General features: G+C 38.4%; 2 pseudogenes; both read right to left on the bottom strand.

The window, feature by feature from the left end:
• Window positions 1–1,711: 1,711 nt before the first annotated feature.
• LOC119055845 (ubiquitin-conjugating enzyme E2 variant 1-like) lies at window positions 1,712–14,896 on the bottom strand (annotated as a pseudogene).
• On the bottom strand, window positions 2,118–2,485 carry LOC119055848 (cytochrome c oxidase subunit 6B1-like; annotated as a pseudogene).
• Window positions 14,897–15,905: the final 1,009 nt, after the last annotated feature.

The raw sequence follows: 15,905 nt of genomic DNA, 5'->3' as shown, positions 1-15,905 counted from the left end.
AGGACACTACATAATGGTAAAGGAAAAATCCAACAAGAGGATACAAGTTTTGTAAACATTGATGCACCCAATATAGGAGCACCTAAATATATAAAGCAAATCTTGATGAACATCAAGGGAGAGATCAACAGTAACACAATCATAGTAGGAGATTTTAATACCCCATTGACATCAATGGATAGATCTTCCAGACAGAAAATCAACAGAGAAATAGTCACCTTAGATGACACACTAGATCAGATAGATTTAATTGATATCTTCACAGCATTTCATCCCAAAGCAGCCGAATATACAGTCTTTTCAAGTGGAACATTTTCTAGAATAGACCACATGTTAGGACACATAACAAGTCTCAATAAATTTAAGAGGATTGAAATCATATCAAGCATCTTCGCTGACCATAATAGTGTGAAACTAGAAATCAATTACAAGAAAAAAAAACAACTCAAAAACACACAAAGACATAGACAGTAAATAACATATTACTAAACAATAAATGGGTTAACAATGAGATCAGGGAAGAAACAAAAGATACTGGGAAACAAATAAAAATGAGAACACAACCCCAAATCTACAAGACATAGCAAAAACAGTCTTCAGAAAATTTATAGCATTATGGGTCTATTGCAAGAAACAAGAAAAAGCTTAAATAAACAATCTAACTTTACACTTAAGGAAACTTAAAAAAAAAAAAGAAAATCAAAGTCCCAAGTGAGTAGAAAGAAATAATAAATATCAGAACAGAAATAAACAAAATAGAATCTAAAAAATCAATGCAAAAGTATTCTTGGAGATTCCAAGGTAAAGCCAAGTTGTGAACCTAGTCTGCCTGATGCTTGTGCTGGGCCTGGGGCCACTTAACTAGAAGCATGGGGGCTGAGGATTCACTGAGATTGGCTATTGCTTGTTTGAGAGGATTTAGGAAGTTGCGAAGCATGAGCCAAGATCTTTCATTCACGTGTAAGATTCTCTGTTAGCTTGGGTGGGACCATATGTTAGATAAGATGGAGTCTCAGAAGATATCTAGGGTGGGACAGTTTATCCAGGGTGATCGATGGAGTCTCAGAGTCTGGGAAAGAAAGAGTCCCCCAGCTCTCGCCTTGATGCCAAAACATTTACTTCCTTCCTGTATGCCACTGGTGCCTTTTAAGTTCCTATGTCAGTGCTGGACCTCGAAGGTAGTAAGTCTGAATAGGTCCGTGTGGGGGTTCTTTAAGAGGAATTGCTTGAGGCTCCAGCAGTTTCTTCCCCCAACTGAATTTCCACTAATTTTTGCAGCCAGGAGTTATGGGGACTTATCTTCCTGGCACTGAAACCCTGGGCTGGGGGCCTAGGACTCCTTGCTCCTTGATATCCCCCCTGAATTTTTACACACCACATGTAGGCCTGGGACCAGCCCATTCTGTGTCTCTGCCCCTCCTACCAATCTGGATGGATGTGATTTCTTTAATTCCATAGTTGTCAGACTTCCATTCAATGTGATTTCTGATGGTTCTGAGTGATGGTTGTTCTATAATTTAGTTGTGATTTTGATGTGGTTGTGCATGGAGGTGAGTCGTGTTTACCTATGCTGCCATCTTGAACGTTAGTCTAAATTACTTTTGAATGGGAGCTTTCTTTCCAGTACTTTAAGATATGTAAGACATATCATGGAAATTTACTACTGTGGAAAATGAAGAGTGTTTAAATCACGTAGGGAAAGGGGAAGGGCCTACGGTTTTTCCTTTTGATTAATTGCTGTAAGATTTTCTTCAGGTGGCTGTGGGGGTTTCATATTTTCTTTAGATTGTTAGGCACTGAATCTCCTTCAGGACAACTTTGATGCCATATGTATTCTGCCATTTTGCTGGCACTGATTTGGCTCTTAGATTCACCACTCCATTAGAACTATTAACTCCATTCATATTAATTTTGTTACAAATCTTACAAACGGGAGTGCTTCTGGGTATTTAGGTCCACAATCTATTTTAAGGCTATATATTACATTTTCATAAATTGTTCTTGGAGGCCCAATTATTATCCTTGTCCATCTTTTTTTTTTACACTGTTCCAACAAGTATTATTGTTAGTTCAGCCATGATTCAGGATCCTAGGGTGGGATATAGCCAGATCCCCTTTCACATCCCTGGGAGAAGGATGGAAGACAGAGGATAGGTAGGAAGCAGCCAGTTCAGATCTTCCCAGGAAATGTGCCTTCTGCCCGGCGGTCATCCTAGGCCAACACCCAGGATATGGGATAAATGGACTTATACACATGCTGGTACCATTCGCACACGGAAATATCACCCCCTTTAGCAGCCATTGCCTTCTAACAGTGGTAAAAGTCCGGGTAGTTCTGCCAACGGTTTCTGGTCTGGTTCTGGTTGGGGAAACGGCTATCAAAAGGGGCAGTCTTGCAGTTCTTGATTTTGGTCTTGATGTCTTCTGCCATGTTGCTGACTCCTAAAGATGCCCCTGAAGCCACTCGCAGCTCAGTGTGACCCTCAGCCATCCTTGTCCATCTTTTAAGTCATATTGTTACCGAACAAGAGGTCCAAGGGAGGGGGCAATATTTGGCCCACCTAGGGATGCCAAAAACTGCTATACAACAGGGGCCCCTCCCAAGGACAAAATACTAATATGTACTGGGCTCTTCTGCCCGCCGCCAATTGGAAAGACATCTCTCAATGCCAGAGATTTGTGAAAAGGAAACAAAATGTTTATTTAATGCTATTCAGGCCTAACGCCACCACTAAAATAGCAAAGTCTTTTAGGGTATACACCTACACCCACACAGCGCTCCCTTCTCCCACTGTCCCAACTCTGGGTACCATAAATCAGGAAAAGAGCACACGTCTGTGTTTCAGGCCGCTGGCACTGTCAGCTGTGTTACTGTGCAGGATCTTGAGTTAATCCAAAGTACTGTGGCACCTTCTCATGGTCCACTGGCAAGAGTCCTTTGTACCCAGTTCTAGTCAAAGTCTCTCTTGCTTTCCAGGCCACGCGGCCAAAGGGGGCACCCCAAAGCCGCGTGGGCCTCTTCTGCCAAAGCTGCAGGGGTTCGCACTCCACCAAAAGCATGTGGCTTTCTTCTTCACCTGGCTGCAGGGATCTCCATTCTGGAAAAGCTGCGTGGTTTTCTCTGTCACCTGGGCAGTTATCCCCTCATGTCCTGGAGCCAGTCTTTTTCCAAGCTCTCATGCAGGAGCTTCTCACTCAGGAGCGCAGCCCCTAGTTCCCTCTTGAGTCTCCCTATTCCCTTCTCTCTGGCCCAAAACTTGGCCGCAGCCATTTAACATATCTATGAAACCAGTTAAAGGTTATAGATATGTTAAATAATAACTCCAGAGGTTAGCTACAAAACTGTGGTTATGCAAAACAGCTTTCAATGGCCCTGCTCTATTGGTCCCTTGGGGGGGGTGAGGACATCTCATATGTCTCTCCAATATTCCTATACACTTTGAATTCTGGACACCATTCCAAATCTTTTTTGGGGCGCCCCCCCTGGCTGCACCCTGTATCAATATCTTCATCATCTTTTAGATCTCCACTAACTGTGCCACCTACTACTCCTTACTGGTGTTTTTTTCCCACAGTTGGAAATTGCAAGGTACTTTTACCCACAAGCCTGTGATGGCTGCTATCTTGTGTCACTGTTGCTAGAAGGCTGATCACCTGAAGAACTTTCTGAAACTACTAATTCTTGGACACTCCTTGCTCTGCAGATTGAGTCAGTAAATCTTGGCTATATTTTGGAAAATGTGAAGCTCCCTCATACTCCCCAGCTGATTCTGGTGTAGTCAGGTTTGAAAACCACTTCCAAAGGCAAAAGAACCATCAAAAGAATTTTTAGTAAGGTAGTGAAATGATCAGAGTTGGATTTTAGAAAAATTACTATGTTATAGTAATGTTGAGAATGGGGTGGGCAGAGGGTGGGAGATGGTGAGATGTCTTGGGAGGGGATTGCAGGAAATAAGGAAGTTCCCAGCAGAGCCGGTAGCAATGTGAATGGAGTGTAAGAATTGTGAAGAGAGGGTATTTGTGAATGAAAGAAGGAGGAAGCTGGGGGATGAATGATGGCTTCCTATCTAAGACAAATCCATTTAAAAACTCTTTCCTGAAGCTTTATCAAATTTGCATTCACACCCTATGGAATACTCCTGTCTGCAAAGGAGAGTGAAAATTGTATTCTTTTATCTGGACATATAACCATCCAGAATAAATCAGGGTTCTATAAGGAAGGAAAGTAGGATGGATTTTGGGTGGACAACTGTCTTTGCCACCACAACATTCATGGATTAGAAAATTCAATATAAAAAAAGAAAACTCAATATCATAAATATATTTTCCCCAACAAATCTAAATATAGATTCTGTGCAATTCCAATAAAAATTACAGCAGAGGTTTCAATGGAATTTGACAAACAGATTCTAAAATTCCTATGGAAGAACAAACAGGCAAGAATAGCAAAGACAGTTTTGAGGAAGAGGAACAAGGTGTAGAGACTTGTCTTTCTAGATGTGTTATAAAGGCTCTAGTGATTTAGACAATATGATGTAGTCCACATATAGACAAAGAGGCCAATGAAACAGAAAGTAATGATTGAAATAGATCCTCATGTTTCCATATGGAAAATTGATATATGACCAAGGTAGCATTACAAATTATTGAGGAAAGAATGAATGTGCCAGTCAAGAAATGCTGCTGTGTCTACCTGGACAATGCTGGGGAAGGGGAGATATTTCTCCACTTGATACCCTTTAAAAATCAACTCCAGGTTGATTAGAGATATAAACATAAAAGGCAAAACTTTTAAATTAAAAAATATATATAGTAGAGTATAATTTAATTAGAGTAGAAAAAGATTTCTAATAGTTTTCATGCTTTTTGCTCTCATGTCCCTAAAAAAATTTGAAAAATTATAAATCCTCTTGCACATGTGTAATGTGACATAAGAATGTTTCCATTATAAGTTAAAATAATTATAAAGAATGTAATTTCCAATCTCTTGTAAATATTGGTATAAAAGTCAAACCCATTTTTATTGTTATTTTCCATAATTACTTTAAATGAAATATAAATACATAGTAATTTGATACCCACTGTCTATTTGAAAATTAAAGGAATGAGCTATTGTTTAACAGCCAGAAAATGTATATATATCTGACTTTAATTCATTTTCTCCATTTCACTTCCCCATAAAATTGTATCTTAATGTGATATAATTTTATGCTTAAGAAGTCTTTTATTGGTCACACTGTAAACATAATAGCTAAAAGCTATTAAATTTCTTTCTGGATTGAGTTATTGTAATCATTATTATTGGTATAAAATTGCACAAAACATAAATTTATTATACATTTTGATAAATGAATAGAGAATAAAAAGTCAAATTTTATTAGTAATGCAACCTTGAATGAGTTGGATTATTTTTCCCTCCCATGTATGTATGGATGAATACCACTTGTTGCTAAAATAAAAGTTCAGTTTCAATTTTATTTTTTTTATTTTTATAGATATACACACTGAGAAACTTGTTCAAACATATGAGAATATGCTTTAGCCAGTGTGGCTCAGTTGGTTAGAGCATTGTCCCATACGCCAAAAGTTTGGGGTTTGATTCCTGGTCAGGGACCATGCCTAAGCTGCAGGTTTTATGCCTGGTTAGGGTGTGTATGGGAGGCAACCTTTCACATCAATGTCTCTCTTCCTTCCTCTCTCTCTAAAATCAATAAACATAGTTTAAAAATGGAAAAAAGAATATGAGAATATAAATAGCTTTTTTTGCATGATATTTATTTATTTAAAATAGCATTCTAATGGAATGAAATTTAATTATTTGAACTCTGAGTTGTTTGCCAAAAACCACATAGTGATGCATCAGAAATGTCTTTTTATGATCTATTGTCACATTATCCAATTATATTTTCCTTCGAATTTGTTGAAAGCAAAAAATTGGAAGCCACCTGACTTGCAAAAGGATTTGTTACTTATGCACTGGAGTCATTCACTCTTTCAATTTCTTGGAACTATACCAAAATGTCTATTTAGATAACTAGAAACTATACCAGTTTACTTTTTCACTTGGGGGTAACTTATTTAACCCGATATACTCAGAAAGGGTTGGAAAAATTTAAAAATTGTTAATTTGAATAAATTTTCATCAACATAGTATTTTAAATCAAAAGCTTCTATTTTATCTTGTGCTGTAAATATATTTTCATCAACACTTTTTAGAGCTACTGATTTATTCAAGTTATGGAAAATGCCCACCATATAATCTAACTGGCAGAGTTAGTCCTACTGTGTTTTAAAAAGTCTGACTTTTTAAAATTTAAATAAAATGTGTTAATGCATTCCTTGTAATAAGTATCTCATTTCTGAATTCTAATTCTAAGATAGATGAGTCAGAGAATCTTGCCATGAATTTATTGCCTAGATGAAATCAGGCGCTGCTCCTTCAGTATTTCTTACCAAGGCTCTCATTGCTTTGTTCTCTCAGGAGCAGAGAAAAACAGAAGAATTTGATTAGTGGAGGCTTCCTCAACATCAGTATTTTTTGTATCTTCCCTCAACCTGTTATTAAAAAAAAAAAACTTAAACAAATGGAGAAGTTAAAAGAATTGTACACAAATATCCATATCCTTGGCACCTCAGTTTTACATTTAACATTTTGCTATGTTTACTTTATTACCTATCTCCCATCTATCCAATTCCCTATCCATCCATTAACCCATGTTATATTTTTATACATTTCAAAGGAAGTTTCAGACATTTACTGCTAAAGTACTTCAACATGCATATTACTTGCCTTTATTTTCTTGAGTTAGTCAATCTTCATTCCCACCCCAGAAGGAACCACTGTTTTGATTTTTTTCACTGTAAATTCAGATTCTCTGTTCTATCATTTCATACAGATACAGTATGTACACTTTTAACATCAGTATTTTGATTTGCCTCTTTGTTCTGGTCACCAGAGTTTTTATACTTGGGGCCAAAAAAAAAAACCCCAAAACAACAATACTAAGATTCTGGTTGGGGCAAAAGCGGATAGGCACTTGTGAAAGGAAGAGTGAAAAAACAGAACCAGAATGAAGCCATCACCCATGCATTCTGAAATAATTCAGTTTTAGGAAAAAAATAGGTATGAAACTGAGGATCTGGAAATCGATTCCTTCAAAGATATCCATAGTCTTAACACCTTCAAATCTTCATATACCCTTAGGGAATGTGTGTGCCCTGGACTGAAGATCACTCTCCTAGATAAGAGGCATAAAGTACAAACTATAAAGGGGAAAATAGTAAATTTAACTATATTAAATTTAAAACTTCTGAATAAGAATAGATACCATAAATAAGATATTTACAACATGTAAGAGATACATGATTACATATCTCCAGATGGTGTAGCTCAATGGATTGAGCATGGGCCTGTAAACCAAAGGGTCACCAGTTCGATTCCCAGTCATGGCACATGCCTGGGTTGTGGGCCAGGTCCTCAGTAGGACGCATGTGAGAGGCAACCACACATTGACATTTCTCTTCCTTCCTTCCCCTCTCTATAAATAAATAAATAAATAAAATCTTTAAAAAGAGAGATATAATTAGCATTTGAATAAAGCGTTTCTTCTTCACAAAAGGATTAAAGACAAACAGCTCAACAGAAAATGAACAAAACATGTAAGTGGATAATATATAAAATAAAATGTGGATAACATGAAAATATGTTCAATTTCACTAGTAATCAGAGATATGCAGGTTAAAGCAATAGGAACCCAAGAGAAATGAAAGTATATGTCCACAAAAAGACTTATAAGACTGTTCATGGTCTTATAGAACCAGCCAATGGTGTTTTAGAAGAGCTATGGCGTTTGATTGCCCACTACCAAGAAACATGACTCCCAAGGCAACAGTTTGTTGAAAAAGGAAAGGGGTTGTTTATTTAAAGGTTATACAGACTTAGGATAATGGCAGATTTTTCTATTAAGTCCTGCTCCCTTTAAAACACCCCAAAACAGATAGCCCTGCCTCCCTCTACCTTGCCAGACCAGTTTCAGAACATGCTACTCAGAGATACCATCTTTCAGAAAAGCAGAAGTCTGCAGCTCAGCATTCCCAGTCACAGTTCAGCTCCAAGCATCTCTCATGTGTCTGTGTGATTGGCCAGGCAGATCCACACAGCTCTGCTAGCTTCGTTGCCATCTTTTTCAGGTGGACCCACAGACAGACCTCCAGACCTTGTGGCAGACACCTGTTACTTGGCCCACCCTAATTTTAAATGCTCAGCTCAGAATTTCCTGTGTGACCTGACATCTGGCTCTTCCTATCGTGTATTAGCATCCACCATTTTTGTTAGCTTCCCAATGTCTTTGACACTCTTTTGGCTGCCATCTTTAATTAGGAAAAGAGTTCCAAGCCATGCACAGGCATCTGGGGTGGACCTCTGTCCTTGCAGCTGATGCAAGCACTGCATCAGATTCCCTTTGGCTGTGTCCTGAGTCTTTCTGCTGAGTCACTCTGCCAGTGCACTCTCACAGTCATGTATACAATTTTTCAGCTTCAGTAGATCTTTCCTTCAGGAAGGGATGGGCTGTTAATCTGACTTTGTTATGCAACATGCCATAAACATTATAGTTTCCACTATTTCCCGCCCATTTTTGGACTGAAGGCAGGATTGTGAGGGTGTGGTTCCCTTATTATTAGGGGATGCATTTTCTGTACCTCATTAGGATGGCAGTTTATTTATTGGAGTATTTAATTACATTTCATTTAAAGTAATTGTTGATAGGTTTGTATTTATTACCATTTTATTATTAATATTTGTTAAGTATATATTATTGATTATGCTATTACACTTGTCCCATTTTTTTCCTCCCCTTTATCCCCCTCTGACCGGTACCCCCATTCCCTCCAGCATTCCCCCTCTAGCTCATGTCCATGGGTCATACATATAAGTTCTTTGGCTTCTCCATTTCTTATACTATTCTTAATCTTCCCTGTCTATTTTGTACCTACCACTTACGCTTCTTATTCCCTGTACCATTTCCCTCTTTCTCCCCACTCCTCCTCCCTGCTGATAACCCTCCATGTGATCTCCATACCTATGATTCTGTTCCTGTTCTAGTTGTTAGCTTAGTTTGTTTTTGTTTTTTTTTAAGGTTCAGTTGTTGATAGTTGTGTGTTTGTTGTCATTTTACTGTTCATATTTTTGATTATCTTCTATTTCTTACATAAGCCCCTTTAACATTCCATGTAATAAAGGCTTGGTGATGATGAACTCCTTTAACTTGACCACATTTGGGAAGCACTTTATGTACCCTTTCATTCTAAACGATAACTTGCTGGATAAAGTAATCTTAGGTGTAGGTCCTTGCCTTTTATGACTTGGAATACTTCTTTCCAGCCCCTTCTTGTCTGTAAGATTTCTTCTGAGAAATCAGCTGATAGCTTTATGGGAGCTCCTTTGTAGGTAATTCTCCTCTCTTGCTGCTTTTAGGATTTTTTTCTTATCTTTAATATTTGGTAAGTTAATTATAATATAACTTGCTGTGTTCCTTTTTGGGCCCAATGTGTTTGGGACTCTCTGAGCTTCCTCAACTTGTATGTCTATTTTCTTTGCCAGATTGGGAAAGCTTTATTTCATTAGTATTTCTGAGTATTTTTTTGAAGATTTTATTTACTTATTTTTAGAGAGAGGGGAAAGAAGAGAGAAAGAGAGGGAGAAAAACTACAATGTATGGTTGTCTCTCTTGTGCCCCCTGCTGGGTACCTGGCCTACAACCCAGGCATGTGCCCTGACTGGAAATAGAAGCAGCAACTCTTTGGTTCACAGGCCAGCACTTAATCCACTGAACCACACCAGCCAGGACCTTTCATTAGTATTTCAGATAGCTTTGTAATTCCTTGATCTTCCTCTTCTTCTGGCACCCATATGATTCAGATGTTGGAATGTTTAACATTGCCCTGGAGGTTCCTAAGCCTCACCTCATTTTAAAAAATTTTTGTTTCTTCATTCTGTTCTGGTTGGATATTTCTTCTTTTTGTTCTAAATCTTCATTAGAGTCCTGGTTTCCTTCCCTTCACTGTTGGTTCCCTGTACATTTTACTTTATTTTTCTTTGTGTAGCCTTCATGCCTTCCTTCATTTTGTGACTGAGCTCAATCAATTCTGTGAGCATCCTGATTACCAGTGTTTTCAACTCTGCATCAGATAGGTTGTCTATCTCCTCATTGCTTAGCTCTTTTTCTGGAGTTTTTGATCTGTTATCTCATTTGGGCCATATTTCTTTGTCTCTGCACAACAGTTACATTGTAAGAGGCAGAGCCTTTGGTACTTGCCAGAGCAGGGCAAACCATGTCCCTGCATTGTGGCCCTGTATGTGGGGGAGGGGATAGAGAGGGAACAATGTCACTTGCTTGGCTCTTGCTCCACTTTCAGTGATTTTCCCCACTTTCCACATGTATATTGTATCCTTCCAGGTGCTGCTCTGGTGCTGATTCTTGGGTATGTGGGCTTGTGTACATTCTAAGACCTGGTGGGACCCTCCAATGGACTCTATTGTGAGATTGGCAGTTTCTCTTGCCAATGCAACTCCCACAGGTTTTTACAACAAGAGGTTTTAAGGGGTTTTTTTTCAGGTGCTGGAACCTTGGGTTGTGCAGTCTATCTTGGTCCCTAGTTGTTCCTCCTGGTTTATCTGCAGTTGAATGTGGGACCGCCCAGTTTGCCAGTTGGTGCATTACCTGTCCGGTCTGCCAGCTGCCTCGTTGCCTTGCATCCTCTCCATCCCAGCTGCCTGTCTCTGCCCCTCCTACCAGACTGGATGAATGTTTCTTCTTTAACTTCTTGGTTGGTGTACATCCATACAGTTTGATTTCCTGGCATTTTTTGTTGTTTTTTTTTGTTTTTAAATTGGTTGTTATCCTTCTTCTGGTTGTGCAAGGAAGCAAAGAATATCTGCCTACACTTCCATCTTGGCCAGAAGTTATTATTCATATTCTACAATGGCAGTCTTATTCAAAATAGCCAAAAACTGAAGAGAGATGAAGTATCCATCACACAAAAAATGGATAAACAAAATATAAAAATATTAATACAATGAAGTTCTACTTAGCAATAAAAAGAAACAGACTAGTGATAAATGCAACAATCTGGATGACTCTTAAAACATTACAGTGATTGAAAGAAATTTTCCACGAAAGAGTACATATTGTATCAAGAACAGATGAAACTAATCTATTATGGAAAAACAAATATAGAATAGTGGTTACCTGGTGGGAGTAGGACAAGGGATTGATTTGAAGCAGAACTAGAAAACTGTCTATTGGTTATGGTAATGTTCTATATTTTTATTGAAGTTTGGGTTACACAGATGTACAAGGCCTGTCCTGAAAAAGTCCAGCCATTGTTAATATAATGAGAACTTTTTGCATGACATCGATGTAACCTGGCAGCCAAGGAGAGTAGACTGGAATGTACATGCATAATGATAATCACTTCACTGTACTAGTCAGTGGGGGCAGTAGATGGTGTTGAGTGAGTATGTGTACTGTGTGGCCATTGCATGCAGTATGACTGAGTGAGTAGAGCAATGAATCTGCATCAGATTTTGCATTAAGCTTGAACATTCCCCTGTGGAAACTGTTTGGATGATTCAGAAGTCCATGGCTATGGAAAACTGCTCACTGGAAGCTTCATCCTGACAGTGCACCTGTTCGTGTATTACGTCTCATGCAGAGTTTTTTGGTGAAACATCAAATTACCCAGGTGATTCAACCCCACTACAGCCCAGATTTGGCATCCTGCAACTTCTGGCTTTTCCTAAAACTAAAATTACCTTTGAGAGGGAAGGGATTTCAGACCATTGATGAGATTCAGGGAAATATGACAGGGCAGCTGATGGCATTTAGGAGAACTGTGTGAGGTCCCAAGGTGCCTACTTTGAAGGGGGCTGAGGTGTAATTACCCTATGTACAATGTTTCTTGTATCTTCTTCAATAAATGGCTCTCTTTTTCATATTACATGGAAGGATACTTTCTGGACAGACCTCATCTATCTATTTCTCAGAACTCAGTGAATATATACTTATGGTTTGGGCATTCCACAGTGTATAAAGTTTACCTTAAAAGTTTGTGAGCAAAAGTTGAACTCTCGTTAATGATATATATGCTGAAGTGTTTAGGGATAAAGTATACAGTGCTGATATTTTCAACTTTGTAACATATTACAAAATATGATTGATTTTGAGTTATACATAGAGGGATGGATAGATATGTGACAAAGCAAATAGGACAAAATGCTCATGTAACCACCATCTGAATTCACTGAATAATCTTAAAAATTTTATTATGTTTAATTTTCATAATAAAATGAAAAAGCCAAAAGAGATATTATCTTATACTCATCAGATTAGTATAAATGAGAACTGAGTGTTGTGTGAAGATGTGGTTAAATGTAGTGGTCATATAAGCTGGTACAACCAGTTTGTAGAGTAATTTAGGAATATCTAGCAAAGCTGGAGATGCTCATAGTTTACGGCTCAGAAATTCCCTTTGTATATATAGAACCTAGAATATCATGTGCCCAAAAAGATATGTGCAAGAATGTTCTTTGCAACATGGTTATCCCCAGTAATCTTTTGTATTGAAACACTTAAAATATTAAGTTGCAAGAATAATACAATAAATACCATAATACTATTTATCAATTGTTAGCATGTTTTCACATTTGCTTTGTCTATGTGTAAATATACATTATTTTTTTCTGAATCATTTGAGAGTAAATTGCACTCAATCTTTAAATGCTTCAGCATGTATTTCCTAAAGCAAAGACATTCTTCTGCATAACCACAATAAAATGACAATATGATGACAACACACAATACAATTTTAACATTTATTAAAATGTTATTATCTAATTTACAATCCATATTCAAATTTCTACAATTATTTTAATAATGTCCTTTAGTGGTGTTTAAAAGTCCATGGACAGCAGATATATACTTACCATGAATATGCACATAATAAATATTTCTATATGTCACCATCAATATCTACATTAAGCTAAAGATGAATTCATACTTAGCTATCAACTCTAATCTAGCATTATATGAATCATTCTAGTCTCTTCCTTTTGCTTATCTGTAACCTCTTAGTCCAACCATGAGAAACATGTCTTCTATCACCCCTACTCATTTATTTATTGTTCAGAATATATGTTCAGCGGTTTCAGAATTGTTAACCTTTATCCCCATGGGAAACAACTTTGGCAACCAGAGTTCAGTGTTTATATATAGCTTATTTTGCCTTTAGTTTCATAGACTTCACTAATTTCCAAAGGTACTTAGGTTAGCACATTTCCCCCTACCTTCTTTAGTGAGATTATGTCATACATTTGTAATACAGTTAGATTCTTTTTTTTGCGAGTTCCAAGTTTTATTTATTTTTTAGATATTTTATTGATTATGCCATTACAGTTGTTCTATTCCCCCCCTTCATTCTCCTCCACCCTACACCCTCCTCCCCCACCATTCCCCACCCCTTTAGTTTATGACCATGTGTCTCAAGGTCTTTAGATTCTGTATTTCCCATACTATTCTTGCCCTCCCCTATCTATTTTCTACCTACCATCTATGCTACTTATTTTCTGTACCTTCTCCCCCCTTCTCCTTCTCCCACTCTCCTGTTGCTAACCCTCCATGTGATCTTCATTTCTATGTTTCCACTCCTGATCTAGCTGTCCTTTTAGTTTGCTTTTGTTTTAGGTGTGGTTCTTAATAACTGTGAGTGTGCTGTCCTCTCACTGTTCATCTTTTTTATCTTCTTTTTCTTAGATAAGTCCCTTTAACATTTCATATAATAAGGGCTTGGTGATAATGAACTCCTTGAATTTGATCTTATCTGAGAAACACTTTATCTGTCCTTCCATTCTAAATGAAAGCTTTGCTGGATAGAATAATCTTGGTTGTAGGTCTTTGGATTTCATGACTTGGAATACTTCTTTCCAGCCCCTTCTTGCCTGTAAGGTCTCTTTTGAGAAATCAGCTGACAGTCTGATGGGAACTACTTTGTAAGTAACTGTCCCCTTATCTCTTGCTGCTTCTAGGATTCTCTCCTCCATTTTAATCTTGGCTACTGTAATTATGATGTGCCTTAGTGTGTTCCTTCTTGGGTCCACCTTCTTTGGGACTCTCTGAGCTTCCTGGATTTCCTGGAAGTCTATTTCCTTTGCCAGATTGGGGAAATTCTTCTTTATTATTTGTTCAAATAAGTTTTTCACTCATGGCTGTTCCTCTTCTTTTTCTGGTACCCCTATAATTTGGATGTTGGAGCTTTTAAAGATGTCCTAGAGGTTCCTAAGCCTCTCCTCATTTTTTTGAATTCTTGTTTCTTCATATTTTTCTGTTTGGTCATTTTTTTCTTCCTTTTGGTCCACTCCCTTGATTTGAGTCCCAGTTTCCTTTCCATCACTATTGGTTTCCTGTGCATTTGCCTTCATTTCAATTAGTTTAGCCTCCATTTATTCCTCTAATTTGTGACTAAAATCAACCAGTTCTGTGAGAATCCTGATCACCAGTGTTTTGAACTGTGCATCTGAAAGTTTGGCTATTTCTTGGTCACTTAGAGTTATGGGCTCTGGGGCTCTGAGTTCTTCTTGAGCCATGTTTTAGTCTGTTCATGCCTGTTACATGTGAGGAGCAGAGCCTTAGGTGTTCACCAGGGTGGGGCCACTGAGGTCTCTGGGTTGTGATGTTGTATGTGGGGGCGGGGTCAAAGAGGGGCAATAGCTGTCCCCTCTGTTGCTTCCCGCCACTGGGGCCTGTGCGGTCTGTCTCACTGCTCGCTCCTTTGCTGGTTTATCTGCACAAGAATGTGTGACCAACGTCAGCTTGCCACCTTCGGCCCTCACTGGGTCCATCGTTGCTACCCCACACCTGGGATCCACCCATGGCTGCCTGCTCACCTGGGTCAGGGGATCTTTCCTGCCAGACCCTGCTCCGCCAGTCGCTGACTCCACCCCTCTTACCTGTCTGGCTGAATGGTTCGTTGTTGTCGGACTTCCGTATAGTTCAATTTTCTGTGTTTTGGCTGCATTTCTTGTTACTAAAACTTTGTTGTCTTTAAACTTGGTTGTGCGAGAAGGTACAGTGTTTCCCTCTACACCTCCATCTTGACGGAAGTCCCATGTAATACAGTTAGATTCTTTTGTCACAGTCTTTATTTCATCCTGGGATTCCCCTGATATCCTAAATGATTTTTTCCTAATTTACATACATTAAGGTTTACTCTTTGTGCTGTAAGATTCTATGAGTTTTGACAAATGATAGCTAAAAAGTAGAAACAGCCAAGATATTCTTTGATATGTGAATGGATAAACAAATTCTGTGGTACATTCCCACAATAGAGTATTATTTTGCACTAAAAAGAAATATACGATTAACCGATGCAGCAGTATGGATGAGTGTTAAATGCATGTAGTTAAGTAAAAGAAGCCAACCTGAAAAGGCGACATACTGTGTGTTTCTATCTATATGACATTCTGGAAAAGGCAAAACTATGGAGACAATAAAAAGGTCAGAGGTTGCCACAGCTTGGTGTAGAGAAAGAGATAAACAGGCAGATGTTGGTTCACAAATTGGCCCCCCCATACATGAGGGAAAAAGAGAGACCAAAGAAAAAGGCAAAGCACTCTATATTGTTAGGTGGCAGGTTTAATAAGCAAAGGAACTTAATGAGGCTTGCCTTGGGTGCCTTCAAGATGAATAGATCTTTGCACCCACCTGCCAGAATCTTAAAAGTTTATACAGGGGGTTTAACTGGGTTGAGTCAGATATGGTGTCCAGATGGTCTCAACAGCACATTGCTCTCTGGCAAGGCTGTGTCCTTGAAAACAGCTCTCACTGTGGGAATGGTGGGCAGGATATACA

Source organism: Artibeus jamaicensis, unplaced genomic scaffold (genome assembly GCF_021234435.1).
Source record: "Artibeus jamaicensis isolate MK-2021 breed Jamaican fruit bat unplaced genomic scaffold, CSHL_Jam_final contig_240, whole genome shotgun sequence".
NCBI lineage: Eukaryota > Metazoa > Chordata > Mammalia > Chiroptera > Phyllostomidae > Artibeus > Artibeus jamaicensis.
Note: the sequence above shows the minus strand (reverse complement) of the source record. Positions and strands in the feature narration are given on the sequence as shown.